Genomic DNA, 23841 nt, shown 5'->3' with positions numbered 1-23841 from the left:
TATTTCTCCATCATATCTGAAGGATATTTTAGCTGAATAGAGTATTCTTTTTCTTTTTTGGGGGGTGGGGGAGAAGATTAGCCCTGAGCTAACATGTGCTGCCAATCCACCTCTTTTTTGTTAAAGAAGACTGTCCTTGAGCTAATATCCATGCCCATCTTCTTCTATTTCATATGTGGGACACCTGCCAGAGCATGGTTTGACAAGCCATGTGTAGATCTGCACCTGGGATCTGAACTGGTGAACCTCAGGCCACTGAAGTGGAACATGCGAACATAACTGCTGCGCCACTGGGCCAGCCCCTGGATAAAGTATTCTTGGCTGAAAATTTTTGTCCTTCAAAGATTTGAATATGCCATTCCAGTCTCTCCTAGCCTGTAAGATTTCTGAAGAGAAATCTGCTGAAAGCCTGATGGGGGTTCCCTTGTAAGTTATTTTCTTCTGCCTTGTTCCCTTTAGTATTTTTTCTTTGTCATTCACTTTTGCCAGTGTCACTACTATATGCCTTGCAGTAGATCTTTTTACATTGATATGTTTAGGAGATCTGATAGCCTCTTCCACATGGATTTCCATCTTCTCCCCTAGGTTTGGGAATTTCTTCCCTATTATGTCTTTGAACAACCTTTCTGCTCCATTCTCCTTCTCTTCTTCTATACCTATAATTCTTATGTTGCATTTCCTAATTGAGTCAGATATTCCTCAGAGACTTTCCTCATTTCTTGTTAGTCTTAATTCTCTCTCCTCCTCTATCTGGAGCATTTCAATATGTCTGTCTTCAATTATGCTGATTCGCTCCTTAATGGTGTCTGCTTGAGCATCCAGGGGATTCATATTTCGTTTTGTCTCATCAATTGTGTCTTTCATCTCCAGTATTTCTTTTTCTTCTTAAAGATTGGCACCTGAGCTAACAACTGTTGCCAATCTTTTTTTTTGCCTGCTTTTTTCTCCCCATATGCTCCCAGTACATACTTGTATATTTTAGTTGTGGGTCCTTCTAGTTGTGGCATGTGGGACGCCACCTCACCGTGGTCTGATGAGTGGCACCATATCCACACCCAGGATCCAAACCAGTGAAACCCTGGGCCAGCAAAGTGTAGTGCATGAACTTAACCACTCGGTCACAGGACTGGCCCCTCTATTCAATTTTTTGAGGAAACTCATAGTGTTTTCCATAGCAGCTATACCAATTTACATTCCCACCAACAGTGCACAAGGGTTTCCTTTTCTCCACATCCTCGCCAACACTTGTTACTTATTGTCTTTTTGATAATAGCTGTTCTAACAGGTGTAAGGTGATATCTCTCTGTGATTTTGATTTGCATTTCCCTGATTATTAATTATGTTGAACATCTTTTTGTGTGCCCATTGGCCATTTATACATCTTTTTTTGGGAAATGTCTATTCAGATCCTCTGTCCATTTCTTTTTATTAGATTTTTGTGTTTTTGCTATTGAATTGTATGAGTTCCTTATGTATTTTGGATATTAGACCCTTATCAGATATATAATTTGCAAATATTTTCTCCCATTCAGTAAGTTGCCTTTTCATTTTGTTGATGGTTTCTTTTGCTGTGCAGAAGATTTTTAGTTTGATGTAGTCCCACTTTTACATTTTTCCTTTTGTTACTTGTGCTTTTAGTGTAATATCCAAAAAAATTTTTGCCAAGACCAATATCAAGGAGCTTTTCCCCTATGTTTTCTTCTACAAGTTTTATAGTTTTCTGTCTTTTTTTTTTTTTCTGAGAAAGACTAACCCTGAGCTAACATCTGTGCCAATATTCCTCTACTTTATATGTGGGTTGCTGCTGCAGCATGGCTGACAAGTGGTGTAGGTCTGTGCCCAGTATCTCAACTCATGAACCTGGGTCGCCAAAGCAGAGCACGCTGAACTTAACCACTATGCTATAGGGCTGACCCCTTCAGGTCTTGTTTTTAAGTTTTTCGTCCATTTTGAGTTACTTTTTGAGAGTGGTGTAAGATGGGCCTCCAGTTTCATTCTTTTGCATGTGAATTTCCCATTTTCCCAACACTGTTTATTGAAGACTATTCTTTCCCCACTAGAAAGGATTCTTGGCTCCTTTGTCAAATATTAGTTGACTGTATATGCTAGGGTTTATTTCTGGGCTCTTGATTATATTTCATTGGTCTATGTGTCTTTTTTTATGCTAGTACCATACTGTTTTGATTACTATAGTTTCATAACATAGTTTGACATCAGGAAGTGTGATACTTCCAGCTTTGTTCTTTCTCATGATTGCTTTGGCTATTTGGGCTCTTTTGTGGTTCCATACAAATTTTAGGATTATTTTTTCTATTTCTTTGCAAAATATCATTGAAATTTTGATTAGGATTGCATTGAATTTATAGGTGGCTTTGGGTAGTATGGACATTTTAACAGTATTAATTCTTCTGATCCATGAACACAGGATATCTTTTCATTTATTTGTGTCCTCAATTTCTTTCTTTCTTTTTATTGTGTTAACATTGGTTTATAACGTTATATAAATTTCAGGTGTACATTGTTATTTTTCAATTCCTGTGCAGATTACATCATGGTCACCACCTAGGGACCTATTACAATCCATCATCACACAGAAGTGCCTAATCACCCCTTTCACCCTGCTCCCTCATCCCTCCCCCTCTGGTAACCATCAAACCATCAATCCCATCTCTGTCTCTATGTGATTGTTTGTTGTTGTTTTTGTCTTCTACTTATGAGTGAGATCATGCAGTATTTGACGTTCTCCCTCTGATTTATTTCGCTTAGCATAATACCCTTAAAGTCCATCCATGTTGTCACAAGTGGCTGGATTTCATTGTTTCTTATGGCTGAGTAGTATTCCATTGTGTATATATACCACATCTTCTTTATCCATTTGTCCCTTGATGGGCACCCAGGTTGCTTCCAACTCTTGGCTATTGTGGACAATGCTGTGATGATCATAGGGGTGCGTGTATCTTTACACATTTGTGTTTTCATGTTCTTTGGATAAATACCCAGCAGTGGAATAGGTGGATTGTATGGTAGTTCTATTCTTAATTTTTTGAGGAATCTTCATACTGTTTTCCATAGTGGTTGCACCAGTTTGCACTTCCACCAGCAGTGTATGAGAGTTCCCTTCTCACCACATCCTCTCCAAAACCTGTTGTTTCCTGTTGTTCCAACACTTTTTTGGTGGAGTCTTTAGGATTTTCTATATATAAGATCATATCATCTGCAAACAAAGTGACTTTTACTTCTTCTTTTTCAATTTGATGACTTTTATTTCTTTTTCTTACCTAATTGCTCTGGCTAGGACTTCCAGGATTATGTTGAATAGGAGTGGTGAGAGTAGGCCCCCTTGTCTTGTTTCTGATCTTAGAGGGAAAGCTTTCAACCTTTCACCATTGAGTATGACATTAGCTGTGTGCTTGTCATATATGGCCTTTATTATGTTGAGGTACGTTCCTTCTATACTCATTTTGTTGAGAGTTTTTTTTTATCAAGAATGGATGCTGTATTTTGTCTAATGCCTTTTCTGCATCTATTAAGATGATTATGATTTTTATATTTTATTCTGTTAATGTGGTGTATCCCACTTATTGATTTGCATATGTTGAACCATCTTTGCATCCCAGGGATAAATCCCACTTGATTATAGTGTATGATTCATTTAATGTGCTGTTGAATTCAGTTTTCTAATATTCAGTTTTCTTTTCTTGTAGTGTCCTTGTCTTGTTTCGGTATTGGGATAATGCCTCCTAAAATGAGTTTGGAAGTGTTCTCTCCTCTTCTATTTTTTGGAAGAGTTTGAGAAGGATTGGAATTACAGTCATGTGCCACATAAAGATACTTTAGTCAATGACAGACTGCATATAGGACAGTGGTCCTGTAAGATTAGTATGATATAGCCTAGGTACGTAGTAGGCCTATACCATCTAAGTTCGTGTAAGTACCCTCAGTGATGTTCACACAACAGTGAAATCACCTAACAATGCATTTCTCAGAACATATACACATCACTAAGCAATGTGTGGTTGTAATTACTCTTTAGATATTTGGTAGAATTACCAGGGAAACCCTCTGGCCCTGGGCTTTTCTTTGTTGGGAGATTTTTGATTCTGCTTCAGTTTCCTTACTTGTTATTTATCTGTTTAGATTTTCTATTTCTTCATGACTCAGTCTTGGGAGGTTGTATGTTCTTTAGAAATTTATCTATTGCTTCTAGGTTATACAATTTGTTGGTGTATAATTATTCACAGTAGTCTCTTATGATCCTTTGTATTTCAGTGGTATAAGTTGTAATGTCTCCTCTTTCATTTCTGGTTTTATTTATTTTAATCTTCTCTCTTTTTTCCTTAGGTTAGTTAAAGGTTTGTCAATTTTATCTTTTCAGAAAAGCCAGCTCTTAATCTTTTTAATTGTTTTTCTGATTTCTATTTTACTTAGTTTTGCTCTGATCTTTGTTATTTCCTTCCTTCTGCTAACTTTGGGCTTAATTTGTTCTTTTTTTTCTAGTTCTTTGAGGTATAAAGTTACGTTGTTTATTTGAGATCTTTTTTGTTCTTAATGTAGGTGTTTAGCACTATAAACTACCCTCCCAGAATTGCTTTTGCTGCATGCTGTAAATTTTGGCGTGCTGTATTTCTATTTTCATTTGTTTCAACATGTTTTTTGATTTCCCTCTTGATTTCTTTTTTGACCCATTGGTTGTTCGGGAGATTGTTGTTTAATTTCCACATATTTGTGAATTTTCCTGTTTTCCTCCTGTTAATGATGTTTAGGTTCATACCATTGTGGTCAGAAAAGATATGATTTCAATCTTTTAAAATTTTCTAAAACTTGTTTTGTGAGCTATCATATGACCTGTCCTGGAGAATGTTCCGTGTGTGCTTGAGAAGAATGTATATTCTGCTGCTGTTGGACGGAATGTTCTGTATATGTCTGTTAGGTCTATTTGGTTAAACCATAGGTCAAATCCAATGTTTCCTCATTAACTTTCTGTCTGGATGACCTATCCAATTTTGAAAATTGGCTATTGAAGTCCCTACTATTATGTTTTGTTGTCTATTTCTCCCTTTAGATTGGTTAGTTTTGCTTAACATATTTAGGTGCTCTGATGTTGGCTCCATATATATTTGTCATTGTTATATCTTCTTGATGAATTGACCCCTTTATCACTACACACTGACCTTCTTTGTCTCTTGTTACACTTTTTCGCTTAAGGCCTATTTTGTCTGATGTAAGCATAGCTACCCCTGTTCTCTTTTGGTTTCCACTTGCATAAATATCTTTTTCCATTCCATCAGTTTAAGTCTTTGTGTGTCCTTAAAGCTAAAGTGATTCTCTTATGGGCAGTAGATAGTTTGGTCATGTGCTTTTCCCCCAGTGATGGCTATTTTAGATGGTCTGGCTCTTCCAGTGTTGCCCCCTCTCGTCCTCTCACTACAGCTTCCTGTACTGAGAAAGTTTTGAGTCCTCTTGGGGCTGGGCAGTAAATTTTGAGACACACCCAATTCTCTGCTGTGTTTCTTCCACAGAATCTGTGACTCAAAGCTGGACATAGATCTTAGATCCTCTTTCCCCTTGGAGTAAATTCCAGAACTTTCTAAGGCAGCCATTATCAGTATATGTGTGTGTAGTGTCTTGATTTCAATATCTAACTCTCTAAAGATAAACCTTCAAATCATCTAGGTCTGAGGGGACCCAGAGGCCTTTGTGTAATTAGGCTACCTCTCTAGTTCCTGAGGTGAGCATGCAGGAGTGGCCTGAGAGTGACCTTGTGATACATAGTTATATAAATCGCACCACGTAGAGTTTTATCTTCCATTTTCCCACTGTCATTGCTTGTAAACAGCTCTTTTTGGCCTGGTGTGCTTACCTCTGTTTGTGTGCATTCTAGTCATCCCAGAGGATGTGGAATTTTTATTACACTGATGATTTAGAATCCATGTGGGTGAGGATGCTCTGAGTATAGCCCACTGTGGAAGTGTTAGTTTGACTCAAGAAGTGAGTAGATCTTTATTAGCATTCTCCTTCAGCTCAGGAGTCCTTATGACTTGTGATGGAGAGAGAAGTGTGGGGGCTGTTAAAAACTCAGAGAGGAACCGTTTCAACTCCCTTTTTGACTACCTTTGCTGGAAGACCTGCTATTGGCTATTTCCCGAGAGGGGGATGTTTCTTTTCAGGAAGGAGGGAACAGATATGGAAGAATTTCCCTTTTTATTGTTCCTGAGCCTTTAGCTCAAAGAGGGGAACATTTGTATGCTGGTCACAGGCCCAGGCAGATGGCAACTTTCTGAGGCACCTGTTTTCCAGCTGTTTGCACCCCTATGGAGGCCAGAATGGATGCAAGTAGATATAAAAAATTCCACAAACTCTGTTTAGGATGTTAGTGAGTAGCCAAGTAGAATACTTGTTTAGACAAAATCAGTACCCAGGGATATTTATATAAATATGTGTCATATTTTACCCTGTGTGCCTGTGTTAATCTTGCAGTTGAAGGAGTGAATTGGTATTAACCTGATATGATGCCATCCTCAGAGTTCCCCAGGCATATTTTCCATTTGGAGTGAAAGCAAGAAGATTAGGACATAAGCCCTAATCCTTTTTTTTTTTTTCCCCTGTATCTTGTGAAAGACAAGCCTCTTGTATTTGGGGTGATGTCATTTTCTTTTTGGGAGAAGAGTATGAGATTAGCATCTGTCTCTCACCTTTCAGTATGGCTTTTGATGTAATTACCCGGCAGCAGTAATCTTTTAGTAGGATGTTCTATCATAACTCCAATGCCATTTCTGATTCTGCCTGTGTGGATGGAGGCTGAGTCTCCTCCAAGTGTTCAATTAGGATGACTTATGAGAACAAAGCGGGGGAAATGGCATTGGAGATCAGACCAAAGCCATTTGTGCTATCAAAAAATGACGTCTCTTTTCTAGAAACACATAATTATATTTGGAATTCATGATAACGTTCTCTTGTATTTCAAAATCCAGACCACAAACAGATAAAATATCCGAGGAAAGAAAATGCTTTTGATGTGTCAGAATTCATTTATTTTCCAACTTGTAATGCTTTGTCTTACGTCTGTGAACGAGCATTATCAAAATATAAGAAGCTTCTTATTCAAATATTCCATTCTGACCATTTGTCCAGATTCAGTTTAATATGCCCTATTAACATGAAGAACATTGAGAAAGACAGACTTCAGGAGGCCTTTAGAAAACTAAACTAAGCTTTGTTTCTAAATATTTAAAAAATACCTTTTAAGTGGTAGAAGTAATACGTGATGAGACACAACATAAAAAAGCAAACAATACATTCTTAGATACTTAATAGCATTGGGTCAAAAATCCTTCTTTTGTAAGAAGTTTGGGAATCTATCTTTTCATGGTTAATATTCTTAACTTAGCATTTTTTACAGTAAAATAATTTTGCGGCTGCCCATTAAAATATATAATTTATTATTTAGGATTCTCTTTAAAGTGTTTTGCACTGTGGCTGGCTGTCGTTAGTGACAGGGAGATTTAACATGTAGTCCTCTACAGCGTGCCACTTATTTTCTGCCCATTAACTTGTCTGTCTTTCTGCTTTGCCTTGTTGAATCAATCGCTGTGGTGCTTCATTGTTATTTCCACATGTGTCTTATCTTTCCAGCTCAATTGCAAACTCCTTGAGTGGTGTAAGTTTGTATCCGTATTTTTTGTGTTCTATATCACTCGAAGGGTGTTATACACAGTAGATGCTCAATAAATGCTTTTCCACATGACAAGTGCGGATTAGCACTAGATTAGTTCAGATCTGTTCCACAAGGACGTGGCCCCAAATGTTGCTTTTGCAGAGAGAGGGTGGTGGTACAAATCTTTGCTATCTCCTGGTTCACTTGTGGTTTGGCAATTTCTTAAGAAAAAGTAAAAAATTTTCTGGTTACTTGAAAATGTTAATTTGCACTTTCAATTCAAGGTTTCATTTTATAACGATTTTATTAGGAGAAGAGGAAACAAAGTCTGAGCATTTAGATTTGAATGAGGGGGTAAAAGACAAAGTTGCTTTTTCTTTTATGCTTCTCTCACCTCTCCTAGTCTGGCTTTTACACATACAGCCTTTTATGCAGGATCATTTCACCATTTTCCCTTTTTCTGGCTATAGGCATTGATTGATTGCTAGGGTAAAATGGAGAGCAGACTGGCTGAATACACCAACAGGATAGCTTATCCATAGCCCAGACACTTCCCAGTTATTCTCAGGCATTTATCTATTCATTCTTCCAACATGTAGGTATATCATATGGCAGGAGTCATGCAGCCCAGAATTACAGACAAGACAAACATACTCTGGCTCTCAGGGACTTGTACTGTTGGACTCTGTCAAGATCCTAAATACACTCCTTTATAGAGAGGATGGGAATCGCCTAAAGTCTGGTGGTGTCAGAGGAAAAACTGGACACTTTCCGACTGATTCACGGAGTAATTGTTTTGCTCTTCAGTTGACTTATACACACTTAATTCAGGTTATATAAATAAATATAAAATCAAATCGACTTTTCCATTCTAAGGAGAAAAATGTTTTAATGTTATTAAAAATAAATTTTAATAGATATAGAAAATTATGTATCAATTATACACTCCACATGAGAGTTTCTTGTGAAGAATTATAGTCCTCTACAACTACTAAGTAACCTACAAAAAACTCTTTAAGTTTTTTCTTTTTCAGTGGGAACTGACATTGTGTCAGAGTGTCTTGTGGAATGAATGAATGAAACAGGGACATTTGACTTGTTAGAAACAGAAGAAAATGTGACCGTGATTTCAAGGATGATCCAATATAGCTTGGCAGTGGCCCTGATGGCTCTCCTGCTGTGTTTTTTTGGGTAATGTGGATGGAGAAAACAATGAAGATGAAATTTCCAGGAAATCGCCCAGTCAGGTGTTGCTTAATGGCATCTACTGTCATTAAAATCCAATTCGATTCATTTGGAGAGTGAAATATCACAATTGCAACTACCTCATAATGGCTTTTGGAAGATGGAATTTGTATAAGCTGAGTTAATCCCTTGATCACCAATTCAAATAAAAATAGATAAAACATGAGGAGGTTGGCAGGGGCGAAGGACTGGGAATAGCAGTGGTGATGGCAGAAGGCGTCTTTCCTGCCAAAGGGAATTGGCATAGGGAACAGTCTCTGAGCCCAAATCCTGAAAACCACAAGCTGGTGTAGACGGAAGACGGATTGTCCACATCCAGCTGGGGAGCTGGAGCTCTGCTGGCTCAGCCAGCTCATAAGTAAACTGCCTCTCTGACCTGCATATGTGGCCTCATGTGCAGAAATTTGCATTTCTTTCCATTTAGGGTCTTGCTTTCTGTCAGCCTGTAAGAAGTTTAATGGCTTGTCATGAACAAGTTATATCTTTGGAAAACACAGCAAAGACAGCTTAACTTCTCTCTGGGAGTGAGGTACTCCCTCTTTGTAGAAGAGGCCTTTTTGATGCAGTAGTTAGGGAATTATTCAGTGAATTCCAGTTTTATACCTAGACATGGCACCCTGGAGATCTGAAAGAAATAAGAGCTATGACAAAGTCCTAGTCGACTTCCAGGGCATAATTTCTACACACAGGCTGGGTCAGCGATATTGGATGGATTGCACTAGGCAACCTTAATTATAAGGCTGTTATCTTGGACTTGAAATACTTTGACAATCAATGATAATCAGCAGGGACTGGGATGAAATTTGTTTGTGCTTGACAAATTCTTCTAAGATACTACAAGCGAAATGGGATTTCAAAGGCATGTTTATATTGCTCTTGATGACAAATTTTCAATTACCTCTCACACCAAAAATTGGCACGGTATTTACAATTTCTTGTGTATTCATTAAAAAAGACCCAATAAGAATCTTGACTAGGCTGTACTGGATTGCCTGTACATTGGGTAGGATGCTTTCGACTGCAAGTTACAGAAAGCCCAGATCCGAATGGTCTAAACAATACGGATAATTTGTCGTCTTGCATAACGAGAAGACCTGACATAGGGTAACTTGAGGATTGGTTCCAAAATCAGCACCTCAAAAACATCACCAGGGTCTCACATTCTTTCCATTTTGCCCTTCTCAATGAACTTGGTACTTTCTCTTGGTACCAAGATGGCCACCAGAGTTCTGGCATCAAAATGGACACGACTGTGTTCAGCTGAAGAAAATTCCCCTGTGTTGCTTTTTATTATTGAGGAAACACTTCTAGAGACCTTTCAGCAGATTTCCTGTCACATCTCATTGGCCAGGATTGGATCACATTCCCTTCCTAAATCAGTCGTGGTGACCTGATGGGATTGCACTGACTGCTTAGAGATACAGACTAATCAGGATTTACTCCTGGGTCGAGTCGGGGAAAGGTGGATCTTTGAATGAAATTTCACACACACTTACATAAATGCATGGTAATCCAATAACAGCCAACTGCCAAAGTGTGTGCTCTCCAGAAACAGATGCTGAGACAAAGTTTGGGGTACAAGATGTTATTAAGGTTCAAGTCCTAATATTAGGGGAGGAGGAGGAAGCAGGATTGGGCAGAGGAAGAAGCTGAACTGTGATGCAGGCCTGATAAAGCCTGGGCCAACCCATGGAGAGTTCTGCAGCAAATATTGCCCAGGAGTATCTTGCACTGGATTGAAATGGCCAGGCCTTGATACCCATCAGATCGTTCACCAGAAGTGGGCTGCCTGGTGAGGCAGCTCTTTGCAGTTGAGGCAGGCGTGGAAGGGTGTGCTCCCCGCAGCTGGGCAGAAAGTCCGTCCCTACAGGGGGTCTGAGTGGTGTACCCCCAGGTGTACCACACCCTCCGGTGTCTGTTATAGCTCAGTGTGCATAACTGCAGAAATGTGAAAAAAATATAACCATATTTCTTTAAAAGGATTCTGTAGTCTCTTCTGGCCACTAATCAACACTATTCCTCTTTCTCCTTTCCCAGCCTCAATTATTCTGGAGCTGCGAGCTTTTACTGTATATGCTCACCACGCGTAGATCAGACATATTTAGCTCAAACAGCTCTCGGAGGTCACCTGTTCAATGAGAGAACCCAATCTATTGGGTTAAATAAGGAAGCCAAGGTGCAGATGAGTGTGGGGCTGAACTGGAAACCATGCATGTGGCAGGCGTTTGGTGAATATTTGTCGAATTGAATTACTTCAGGTCATGGATTGAGGATTAGAACTTTGTTCTCCCAACATCTAGTCCAGGGTTTTGTCTCTGTGAACCATGTTCAGGCAAATCAGAATGATTTCATTTGAAAAATTGGAGGCAGCTTCATCTTGTATTCAAATAGATTTTTGTTTTATGGGATGTATTAAGGTCACAGACTCAAACTTGGGTGGGGCAGTAGCTACTAAGCCCAGCCATTTATCACCATGGGATAGCTTAGGCCAAGATGGTTTGCTCCTCTGCTTTCTCAAGAGAAGCTGGAAATCTGGATTTTTTTTAGGTGATATCTTGAAAGTTTTTAATGCTGAGTCAAAAGTTTAACATTTTTATGTTGATCAACTTTAAACATGCTAGTTTGCACACTCTAATCCAGTGGTTCTCAGTCAGGGGCAATTTTGCCCTCCCCAGGAGACATTTGGCAACATCTGGATTCAGTTTTGGTTGTCACAAGTGGATTAGGGAATGCTGCTGGCATCTAGAGTCCAGAGATGCTGTTAAACATCCTACAAAGCACAGGACATTCCCTATGGCAAAGAATTATCTGGTCTAAAATGTCAATAGTGCTGAGGTTGAGAAACTCTGCTTTAGTCATATGTTAAAGTCAAAAAGCAGAAAAGAAACTGCCTCTTTTTCACTGGGACATCTTGTTTGAAAGACGGCAGCTGGGACCTGCTCAAGAACAGGGAAGAAAAATTTCAGGGCTTCAAAAATCGATGTTTTCAAAAATATTACTGAGCTGCAAATGGCCAACAAGCATATGAAAAGATGCTCAACTTCGCTAATCATCCGCTAACTACCAATCAAAACCACAACAGATATCTCCTCACACCCATTAGGATGCCTACTATAAAAACCCAGGAAATAGGAAGTGTTGGAAGGGATACGGAGAAGTTGGAATCCTGGTGCACTATTGGGACTGTAAAATGGTGTAACTGCTGTGGAAAATATTATGGCAGTTCCTCAAAAAATTAAAAATAGGACTACCATATGATCTAGTAATTCTACTTCTGGGTATATACCGAAAAGAATTGAAAATAGAGTCTCAAGGAGATATTCGCATGCCTCTGCTCATAGCAGCAGCATTCACAATACCCAAGAGGTGGAGGCAACCCAAGTGTCCATTGATGGAAGAATGGTTACAGAGAATGTGGTAGATTCCTACAATGGTTTACTACGCAGCCTCGAAAAGGAAGGAAATCCTATCACATGCTACAACATGGATGAACCTTGAGGACATTATGCTAAGTGAAATAAACCAGTGACAGCAGGACAAATAAAAAATGATTCTACTTACACGAATGTATATAAATATTCAAATTCATAGATATAGAAAGTAGAGGGATGGTTACCAGGGACTGTGGAGAAGAGGCAAAGGGAACTTATTTAATGGCATAGTGTCTCAGTTCTGCAAGATGAAAAGGTTCTGGAGATTTGTTTCACAACAGTGTAAATTCACTTACTACTGAACCCGATGCTTAAACATGGTTAAGATGGTAAATTTTATGATATGTGTTTTTCACACAAAAATAAAAAAAAGGTGACTGAGTGGAAAAATAATCCACCAATAAATTATCATCTCATTATATTTGGAATCAGTTATGCCAAGGTATTTTCAAAAAACAAAAACAAAAAACAATGCATCATTTGTAGAGACTCAAAACACATTTTTCTCTGCCCTTGAGGAGAGAAACATCTAAAGCATCAGTCCTGTGGCTGAGTGACAGGAGGTCCAGGTTAGAAGGGTTGCACATCAGGTTGTGCCTCTCTGCGCCCAGAGCCCTCTGGGCCCAGGGTTCTGAGGAACCGATGTGATCAGGTCACCAAACTGTCGCCTGCTCTGTTCATGAGTCCCCCCTTCTGGTGGAAAGGAAAACCATGCCTGTGGGGTGTTTTTCCCCACTCTGTGGTGAATGACACTAAATCTATGCTCTGAGACTTCCACAAGTTGGCTGTTGATAGGAAAACCAAGATTTTAGAATTCTAAAGTCTCCTCTCTAAAAAAACCCAAAAACTCTGCTATGTGTCTAAAATACCTATTCTGAAATCAACTGTATTTTTTTGTCCTGGGCTGTAGACAGTGAATTTAGAAGGCTGTCCCTCTTGCCGGGAGTGAGGGGAGAGGACAGTGGGGTGGAGGGGAGTGTCTCAGAAGACTGTCCTGATACTCATGTTGCCTCCTTTGCTCCCCATGAGCCCCTGAGAGCAGGGTCTGTGTCTTCATCTTGTGCCACCAGGCTTGGCTGCCATAACAGGAACTACTGAGAAAGCATTTGAATCAAGGAATGAATGAATGAGTGGGTGACTTGATGTCTTTGTTTCTTCCCATCTATAAAATAGGATTAACAATTCTTAGGCACGACTACAGGCAAAACTGTGACCTAAGCTAAGTTTTCCTCCATTCCCTTTGGGTGACCCATTTGCTTCCCCTGTGAAAAATTGCTCTCAGGACAGGCTCACCTGTGGTTTTGCCCTATGTCACACACTGGCCGATGGTCCTTCCAAAGGCTATTTGCTTCTTAAGCTCTATCTGCGTTGTGAAATGGAAGGGCTGTCTTTGTGAGAGGGATTTTCAGGTGCAGTTTGTGGGGAGGGTTTCTATGAGGCAGAGGGTCCCTTCCTGGGCCCCCAGATCCACTGAGTACATAATCTGTTTTGCTTACACGGAGGGCTGGCCCTGATAATCCCTGCTCGCCTTGCATCACCAGGCTGTCAGAGGATAAAGTGGGATGATGGATGGATGGGGCACTTTGAAAAGTTAAAAGCTCCTCAGAAATGCGAGTTGTTATTGTTATTAATCCACAGCGTCAGAGAGGTGCTCCTCCTGAAAAAGAGTCCCATCTCCAAGGAGATGCGGCGGAGGGTGCGCTTCAGAAGGAGGTAGCATTTATTGGTTTCTTGTTCTTAGAGCAACCAAATCCCCCTCAGTGTACACCGAGTAAATGGGATGAAAAGTTGTTCTTAAAATCGGCGTGGATCAGGGGCTTCCCCCAGACTGTGCCAAATCCTCTAAAACCTGTAAACCTTGTTTTGGCAGGTTCTTTGCCAAAAGACAGGGAACCAATAGCCTTAGTTTTTCTCTTGGTTTCCACATCTCTTTCTCTGCCCTCTTACTCCCTTCAATTATTTTAGAACAAGTCTCAGCTTGGAGCTGATCTTCAACCTCTGGAAAGTGGAATCGGTTCCTACATATTTGGCTTGGCTGAGCGAGGGGAGAGGGCTGGCTTTTTCAGGAAGGGGAGAGGGTTGCAAGCTGGGGAAAATCTGGGGAACTGGGAGGAGGCAGGAGCCTCGGTCCAAGCTCGAGCTCTCTCCCTGGGCCTGCACTTGTGTGTTCTGCTGAGCGCTCAGCCAGCCTGAGGGTGGGGGTGGGGAAGGGGGAGCCGGAGGGGAGGCTGGAGGGAGGGCACTCAGGTCCTGGATCCGGTTAGGATTCCGACTGCTGGTTAGATTTCATTAAATACAGGGCTGATTCCTGGAAAATAAATCTTGAAGTGGGCGAGAGGCGGCTGGCTGGTGTTTAGGGGGTGATTTGCTGCCTTATAGGGAGGTAGCTGTTTCCAGTACCCTTTTCAGGCTGAAGGGGGAAGGCCCTGTTGCTGTTCCTTCATCGCTGGCTATTTTCATCCTTTTCTTGGGGGAGGATTGCTCTTGTTGGAGTGTTAGCTAGAGGCCACGTATTGGCCAGAGTTCCCGGGACCGGGTTGGGCAGCACAGGGAGCCCCCTGAGCTGGGGGGTTGAGAACTCTCCTCTGCCCTGGCCGACAGCGGGCATATTGAGCCCTGCTGTTCCTTGAGAGCAGCCCGGAGTGTAAAGGGCCTGCCCCGGCAGCTCCTTGGGGATGTGGGCAGCCGGGAAACGTGGCTTCGTTTCTGCGTGGTGTGTAGGAGAAACTATCTTCCGTACCCTAGAACCTTCAAGGGCTTTGCTAAGCAGTCCCGGAATGTGGTTTCTTTTCTCTTGTTCCTCCCACTGAGTGAACAGCCCTTTCTCCCTTGCTTCTGGCATCCAGTGCAGCTCGCCCTCCAGGGCTCTTCTCTATCCTAACCCCTCCTATCCTTCCAGTACCGTCTTCTCTTTACTTCATGAGCGCCCAGAGCCCTGTTGAGACCCACCACAGGAGTGGGCTCTTGATAACCTGAAATTCCATTTATGCTGGCTCTTGGGAATTTATTTTTATCTTTCCAGTTTATTATGCATGTCTTAAGAATTGCTCTCTGTCTGTATGTCTTATGTTCTTCTGGAAATCGTTCATTTCTTTAGGACAAATGATCCGCCCTACTCCTTTTATACACTTTTCAGTTCCAAACTTCATACTGAACCTTGTAAGCATTCTAAAACCCATTTTTTTTCTTTTGTGAGTACAGTTTATGTGAAACGAGGAGAACAGGCATTGGAAAGGAAGATGTGCTCTCAAGAGCAGATGAGGTTCTAGCACAGTCTATACTTTGGGGAGCTGCCTTTACTTCCTCAGGCTGCACCCGTGTTAGCATCAATAATAGATCACCACACTCTTCTCAGTTGGACAACCCTTTGCAGCCACCAGAAGTCAGTCAGAGCCGGCTCATGCTCCACTGCGTCTGTGGGGCGCATGTGGGTTTCTTTGCAATTCCTACCCTCCATTTCTCTGTCTTCCCTGAAATGACCAAAGTCGAGAAGATGTGCTAAGAGCAGCAGGATAGTCAGAGGGCAGGAGGATGTCTTCGGGACAGGAGACAGACCCTTCAACTTTCGCCACACTGGGGGAGTTGGATAATTGTGCTTGGATGGTGGTCATGCAGGAAGGTGAATGAAATGGTACTTTAAGTTTCCACATTTGCTTCAGGACATGGCACTCCAAGACAGTGTGTCCAGGTCTCACTCTCCTATTTCCTGGTCCAGGTGTGACATGATATAAGTAGACTTTGCATTTGGTGTTTTCCTGTCAAGTGGGTACAATCAGCGATGTGATTGTTTTTCCCTCCCAATTCATACCTGCTTCTCTAGAATTTTCATATTAAGAATTGTTGGAAGAAATTAATGTTAAAATCTTGCCAGTGTATACTTCCCTGGGGGTGTAATTAACACCGCCAGTGCCCACCGCCCGCAATCCCGAGATCCCTTTACTGGTTCTGAATGCCCATTGCCCAGCCTCACTTCACTTCGCTTCCAGGCTGGCACCAACGGCCTTCTTCACAGGAGGCCCTGGAGTTGCTTAGATCACAGCGCAGAGAGCCAGAAGTGCCTGGGGTTTACATCAGCCCTGAGGTGGCTGGTGGCAAATGACTGACTGTGTGGGAATAAGAAGGGCCAGCTCCTTTGCCTCAAAGTGAGACAGTTTATGCTCCAGAATGCCCTGTGGATTCAGGCTGAGGCTGGGACTTAGAATCACGTCCAGGCTCAGCTCTTTCCCTGTTCCAGTCCTGCTTCCCCCACTCCCTTCTCAGTTTCTCCTAGGAGCCCTTCATTGATAGATTGCTGGCAAGTGGCTCATAGTCTGAAAGTCTGGTTGTGGGGAAACTGACTTAAGACGAGGGCAGCAGAGTGAGGGACGGTGGTGGAGGAGAGAAGAGTGTAGATCATGGGTAATCCAAATCATGGTAAAATAAAGCTTTGCTAAGTTGATCTGGGGCACATGACCTATGTGTAAAGCATAATAGGGATGCTTGGACTGTCTGTTTACCCAGCAAGCCTTGGTAATCAGTAGTTCTGGGTTGGGGCCGCCTGTGGTCCGGAGAGGAGGATTCCAGCTTAGGGCTGAGAGTTGGGTGGGCAGCAGTCAATTTAAGTAGCACAGGTTAAACTGCTTCCAGAAAACAGGGGGTTGGTTATAGTTGATTTTCTCAGTTTCTGCAAATGGAAGTTGGCATCAGCCATGGAACAGCCATGATGGCCTCCATGGGCAGAGGGGAGATTTTGTATGGATTGATCCCTGATCTGCTGTGGTCTCTGGACACCAAGGTGAAGAGATTCAGCCTTTGAGAATAAGCATTCCCTTCCTTTAAGAAAAATTCAAATTCGCTGCTTTTCACTGTAGTCACAACGTAGACATACTTCTGCGGGCATTAAAAGAAAACAAAGACGTACATTATTTTCCAGAAATTCTAAGTTGAGATGAAAAACTTATCTGTCTTGGCTAAACAGTTTTTTCTCTCTCTCCTCCTTCTACCACCCTTCTTGGATTTTTTTTGACACTATCATATGAGTCAGAATGGGTGTATCACTTTTAATTATTGTTGATTACCATTCGTGTTGGAACAGCTACCTTGTTATGCCATCTCCTATCAGGAAATAAATGCCGACTTAGTGACCTGAGTGAGAGAGCTGGTGACCCATCCCACTGGGGAGATGGCAGGCAGCCGCCTGGCGCTTGTTGAATTAAGAAGTGTGACTACAGTAATTAGCAGCGAGTTTCCAGCACAGGATAGAGTAGATTCAGGGCAGAGCACAGTTGTCATACAGGTTGACCTCTGTGCAAGAGAAATGAGGGATTTGGGATTGGGGCCTGGAGGGTTGGGGAAGAGGTCACGAGAAAGAAGGTCAATAGCAGAAACCAATTTGACATCCCTGAGCTTGTAATAGGATTTACCCTGGGCTCACAGACCTTGGAGATGTCGCCTATGCAAAAGCTGGTTGACAATTCTGCAGCCCTGGAGTGTGTATTTGGGACCAGAAGAGTTAAGTCTTGACTGCTTTGCCTCTAGGATGTGCTTAATGGAACACAAACAAAAAGGAAGAGACACAGTGTTAAAATAGAACTAGGGCACAGATTGAAATGAAATGTGATTACTAGCAGTTGTACACTTTATGGAAAAAATGTGCACGCAGGTCTTTTAGGAAGTGTAAATAAAACAGATGGATTTATGAAGGGGCAGAGTATGCTTTATATACCCAGCTCCTACATCAACAAATGTTGCCCTCAAGGTAAATTAAAAAAAAAAATGTTCTAAGCTTGTATTAGTCACACCCATTTATTTTTGGCATAATTTGTGCACTATTTGGAAGTTGGCAAGAACGGGAACGTTAGGGCCAACATTTGGTCTTGCTTCAGGAGTTTTTATGAATATGAATGCCTGAAGTTTACATAGGCTTATGCCATCTCTATAGCAACGCATGTTTGTTGTGAAAATCTATCCTTTTAAAGTCAAGAATCTGTATGTTACCTCAAATTCAACACGCTATCTAATTCTGGTGTTTTGAAACACTTTAGGGCTGTTGCACGTTCAATATTGGATTGGATTGGATTAGAGGGTGAGTTGGTGGGTGTCCTTGGAAACACACACACACACACACACACACACCTTTCACAGTTTTTTCGAGGGTTAGCTCTTGCTTATGGAAGTTAACCTTAACGTGCTTCCAAATAAAGCCAGATGAGAGGAACATCAGATCTTGGAACAGCCCAGGCAGATCTGAGAGTCTAGTTTGAAGCACCAAAGGAGAAAATGATTGTTAGATTGTGATTTTTTCCCTGGGTTTTTAAACTTGGGGGAGACCTTCAGAGTATGTGTCAGGCTGGCTTCAGTCCTTTGGAGGCTGGAGAGCAGAAAGGGGGCTGGGTGGGCGCTGGCACGCATGAAGTGGAATAGCCCAAATCTTTTTGTCAGCCCAAGACACTGGAACTCATCTGCGTGGCTCCATCTCTGTTAGGCTTTCATGTATGTGTGTGTGGGGTCTGGTCTTGCCTTTGATGGGATTCTTGGTGGAATTCTAGTCAGTTACCAGTTGTGGTTGGGAACTTGAATGTATTTACGGGTCCTCCCAGTGAAAAGAGCTGGCTTTTGGCAAAATTATGGTGTCACTTATGTCCACAGCCTCTGGGTTCTAATATTGGGGATGCTCTTTCCTAATCCTCAATGCTTCCCAGGGTCCTCAAACTCTCCCCTCCCCAAACTGGCTCTCAGAAGAGGATAAAATCAACTCTTCTATACTGAGGTATAAGAGAGGAGTGCTCTGGGAAAAGCGGTGAGCTTGGAATGAGGATTAGGTTCTGTATTAGAATTTGGGACCTGTCTCTTCATAGTGACATGTCCCTGAACTGCTGTGGAAAGGTTTAAATCCTCCATTTTGGTGTAAAGGAAAAGAAGATAATGCCTGCTCGAATGAGATAATAGGTGTGACAGAGCTTTGTAAAATTCTCAACTCTTATTTAAATACAAGTCTATTATTGCTCTCATGTTAATAAGGGACGGCAAACGGTTTTCCACTCATATTCCAACCTTGCTCATTTGATGATGGCTGCTTGGAGTGTTGTGCTGAGAAGGATTCTGAGATGCTCTCACAGGGAGAAGTGCTACAATTGATCAGTGATGCCTGTCATTGGCACAGGGAGGCTGGAAGTGTGCCTTCCAGTGTAAAGTGTTGGCACTCCGGGGTCCATTTGACTTTCAAGAGGGGTAGAGAATATGAAATAAGGCAATAAACCTTTAACAGTAAAATTGCAGGTATTAGAGCACGGAGAAAGCATTATTTTAAGGAAACAGATCCCCTGATGCCCAGAATCAAACATGTGTATGGTTCTGACTCTGCCTATAGGAGAGAATTCTCGTATTTCCCAAGGCTGGTCCCCTTGTTGCCTGGTTAGGGAGATGCTAATAATTGGGGCCAGCACTGCGTCTTTTCTTTCTGTTGTCCCGTTGATCCTATTGTCTGTTCTAGTCATTCTGACATTTGGTAAGATTCAGTTTAGCACTTGGCTGTTTGTTGTCCTGTCTTGGTCTCTAATGGTTTTTAACTATGTGTATGGATTCATCTGTAAAACTGTAAATTCTTTGAGGGACAGGATTATGTCCCACATTTTTTCTCCTCTTGATTTTTTTCTCCTCTGGTATAGGATAGATAACAATTTGCTTAGCAAATTCTGAATTGATCATTACATTTTTTTCTGATTGTAGAGTCACACACTGCATAATGTAGTTTCAGTCAGTGATGAACCACACATACGATGGTGGTCCCATAGATTAGGACCATACAGCCTAGGTGTGCAGTAGGCTATACAATCTAGGTTTGTGTAAGTACACTCTATGATGTTCACACAACGACAAAATCACCTAATGTGTCACCTAATGACGCATTTCTCAGAATGCATCCTCATCACTAAACAATGCATAGCTGTATCTAATATTAATTTTGGAAAATTTGAAAAATAAAAAAATACAAAGAATCAAGTAAAAATAGGTTGTAACATTATACCTAGAGGTAATTAGCATTACCATTTGGTGTGATTCCTACCAGCATTTTTTCTCCTGTATATTTAGATATAATTTTTAAAATAGCTGAAAGCATGCTCACTTTAATTATGCAATCTGGCTTTTGCTTTTATGCTACATTATAATTACTTCTCTGAGTCTTTAAATGAGTATTGATAAATATTGAAATGCTTAAATTTTAATTTTTAAAACTTCAGCTGTTTATTAGTTTGTGACTTAAATAGTAATACCTATTCATGGTCAAAAAAATCTTGAAAGGTACAGAAAGATGTGGAATGAAAAGTGAAAACCCTTCATCCCCTCATTTTCTCATTCCTTCACTACCTGTAACCCCTTTTAAACAGTTTCTTGTTTCCTTACAGACATTAGTTTTATGTTCATGGACATACAAAATATGGTTCATATTATTGATACAGGTTTTCAACAAGATTTTTGAGCTTACTATATCTTGGACATCTTTTGCGTTATTGCATTCAAATTCATTTCATTCTTTTAAACTGCTATGAGGTATTCCATTCCACGGAAATCTTATCCTTAACCGAATTCCTATTGATAGCTATTTAAGTGGTTTCCATTTTTTTGGCTGTTATAAACAACACATCATTGAACATCTTTGCACATATGTTTCTGTGCACAAGTGTGAGTGTTTATGTAGGATTAATTCCTGGGAGTGAAAATTCTGGGCTAAGGGGAGAGTTCACATTTAAAAGATTGAAGGATATGGGAAATTTGTCCTCCAAAAACGTTTTTCCATTTATATTCTCACTAGCTATGAGTTTTCTGGTTTCTCACATCCTTATCAATAATCGGGCCTGAAACGAACAAATGAGAATCTCACCGTTGTTTTAACTTGCGTGTCGTTCATTATTATTGAGGCTGTACATTTATTCACACATTTATTGGCTACTTGTATTTCTTTTTCTACAAAATGCTGTTTGTGCACTTTGCACTTTTCTATCGCGTGGTTGGTAAGTTTGTTATTGATGTTATAAGTCGCATGCTTTCCCCCCAGGATCCTCAGGGATCCTGAGTTCACTCTTCACTAAGATCGGTGCTGAGCAGACTTTGGAGACATTTCGTGTAGTAAATTCTTAGGTCTTTTGGAAATTTCAGTTGTCCATTGACATCTAGGAATGGAGAGTGAATTTTGAGAGGTGTCCTTCCATTTTGCTATGAAAAAGCAGAAAAGACAGAGGAGAACCCTGTCCCACACACACACACACACACACACACGGCTGAGACTCTGCAAATTGCACAGAGTAACTTTGGGTTGAAGTGGGCCAAAGGGGAGAGGTTTCCAAATTCCATACCCCAGATAGGTCTCTGGAACAGAAGGGCTCCTCCCGCTTTTCAGTAGAACATGTCATTTGGATTGCCCATGTTTAGAACTGAGACGTGTTCATGTATAACAAGCAAATGCCAAACTTAATAGGAAAGCCTGCGATGGACAGCCGGACAGCCCTCCCCGGGAATGCTTCTTTGCTTTGTGGTTTTTATTCACTCCTGTGTACTTTGGTGGGCATTGAGCGTGGGAATTAGACCCTTAAAATGCTCTCATTCCATCTGAATACCCCTTCTGCTGCCACCACCTTGCCATCGAACCCCCTCCGTCAGGTTTTTTGGTGGGGCGGGTGGTGCTTTTACAGGGCGGTTTCTTTCAGGGCGAGTCTATGAAGCCTGCAGGATGTTTTAACTGGGGTGGTGTAATGGTAGGGTGCTACAAGGGCCCCAGCAAGGGGTACTTCATAAATCACATTATTATGCTTAGTTGTGTTAATGGGCATTTATATGCCTTAAATCCTTCATACAGCAGTGGGATAATAGCCATTAAGGCCATAGTTACTATTTTGGGTTGGGCCCACTTGTAAAACTGGACCTTTTTATTGTGAAGCTGTTTTTAGTTAGAGGAGTACATAAAACCCTTTGAAAGACAGAATTTAATTTTGTGGTTGCCGTCTTATAGAGTTTAAATGGTAAAATCACCACATATATTTTAAAGTCTAGAACCAAACAGTTAAAATCTTGCTCCTGAAGCAGGACTTCTTAACAATGAAAACTACAAAATCTTAGTGGAATTTGGCCAAATATACATCCTTTCCCCGACCAGTAATAATTTTTAACTTTTGGGGACAGCTTCTCTTTGTAACATTGGTTCTCAGGGGTTGCAGTGCCCCCAGGAAGATTTGGAGACTGCAGTCCCGTGCCGGGCGCTGCTGGGGAGGACACAGGCTGTGTGGGCATTTTTGGGGCTGTGAACACACTGGTGTTCATTGACAAGGTTTTTTGGGGACATTTCCACCCCTAGGGGAAAGACAGAGTGCCACGTGGCCCCATGGGAAGTCCCTGGGCTCCCCGGGAGCCTGGCGACTCTGTTTAGTGGTCCCCAGTAAGCAAATTGAATAGATTGTAGGCAGCTGGCCATGCTAGTTGTGATGTGTAGATGTGGCTGGAATCTGTTAAGACTGAAAACTGCCTGCCATGGAGGATGAATCATTTCCCAACCGAGAGGGTCCAGTGCATGGGGAGATGCCCTCCTGATCGCAAACACCTGTGTCCGCCTCTGCCACCGATGGACTTTTTCCTAATCCTTTTTCCTTTACTTACAGTGAGAGGGCTGTTCCTACCTTTGCAGAGCACACACCTGCACACACCCACTTGATTCTGAGGAGGTGACTGGGAATATTCCGAGGAAGCTACGCTGGGGATGGAAACTTTATCCCAGATACCGGAGCACTGAACAATCAGATGCTGGGACAAACTTCTCATGCTCTTTCTATGCTTACTATGTACTTACAAAACGAACCCTGGTGACTATGGTCTCTCTTCCCCTTTGCCTCCTGTCCTTCTCTTTCTGGTGCTAAATTTGTTAGTCTGAAGGACTAGCCATCAATCGTAGTGATTCCCATGGCACCAGTCAGGCTGCTTCAATCTCCCAGTTTCCACATTTGCTGCCAACATTTCGCCTGTATGTGACCCCAGGCCCCTTGTCTGCCCTTCCCTTGTAAATCTGCATCGGGCTCTCTCTTCTTTGAAGCTTCTCTCACTACTCCAGGTGTTCGCAGACATTAATTGTATGAGTTGTATGGGGCTTATATCTCCCCGCTCAGGTATTTATGTAGCAAAGAAGTGGTAGATATACTAGTTAAGAGTTTGGCCCCTGGAGTCAGACAGACCTGATTTGAGTCCTGGTTCTGTCCCCTGCTGGATGTGTAACCCTGGATAGGACAATTCACCCCTCTGAGTCTCAGTTTCTCATGAACACCAGGACCTACCCCATTAGGTAGTCATGAAGATTAAACATGAAGCCATTGAAAGCTCTTATCATGGTGGCAGTGGACGGTGAGCACTCAAAAAGTCTTAGCTGCTATCACTGTTGCTGTTATTATTCTTTTGATTGATTCCTCACGTCCCCGACATCCTCATATGTCCTTGAGAGCTTGCTTGTATCCACCTGAGCACCTAGGCCCATGCCTGCAGGGGTGGTTCTTC

This window comes from Equus przewalskii, chromosome 14 (assembly GCF_037783145.1).
Source record: "Equus przewalskii isolate Varuska chromosome 14, EquPr2, whole genome shotgun sequence".
Taxonomy (NCBI): Eukaryota; Metazoa; Chordata; class Mammalia; order Perissodactyla; family Equidae; genus Equus; species Equus przewalskii.
The sequence above is the reverse complement of the archived record's forward strand: the minus strand, read 5'-3'. Positions refer to the sequence as shown.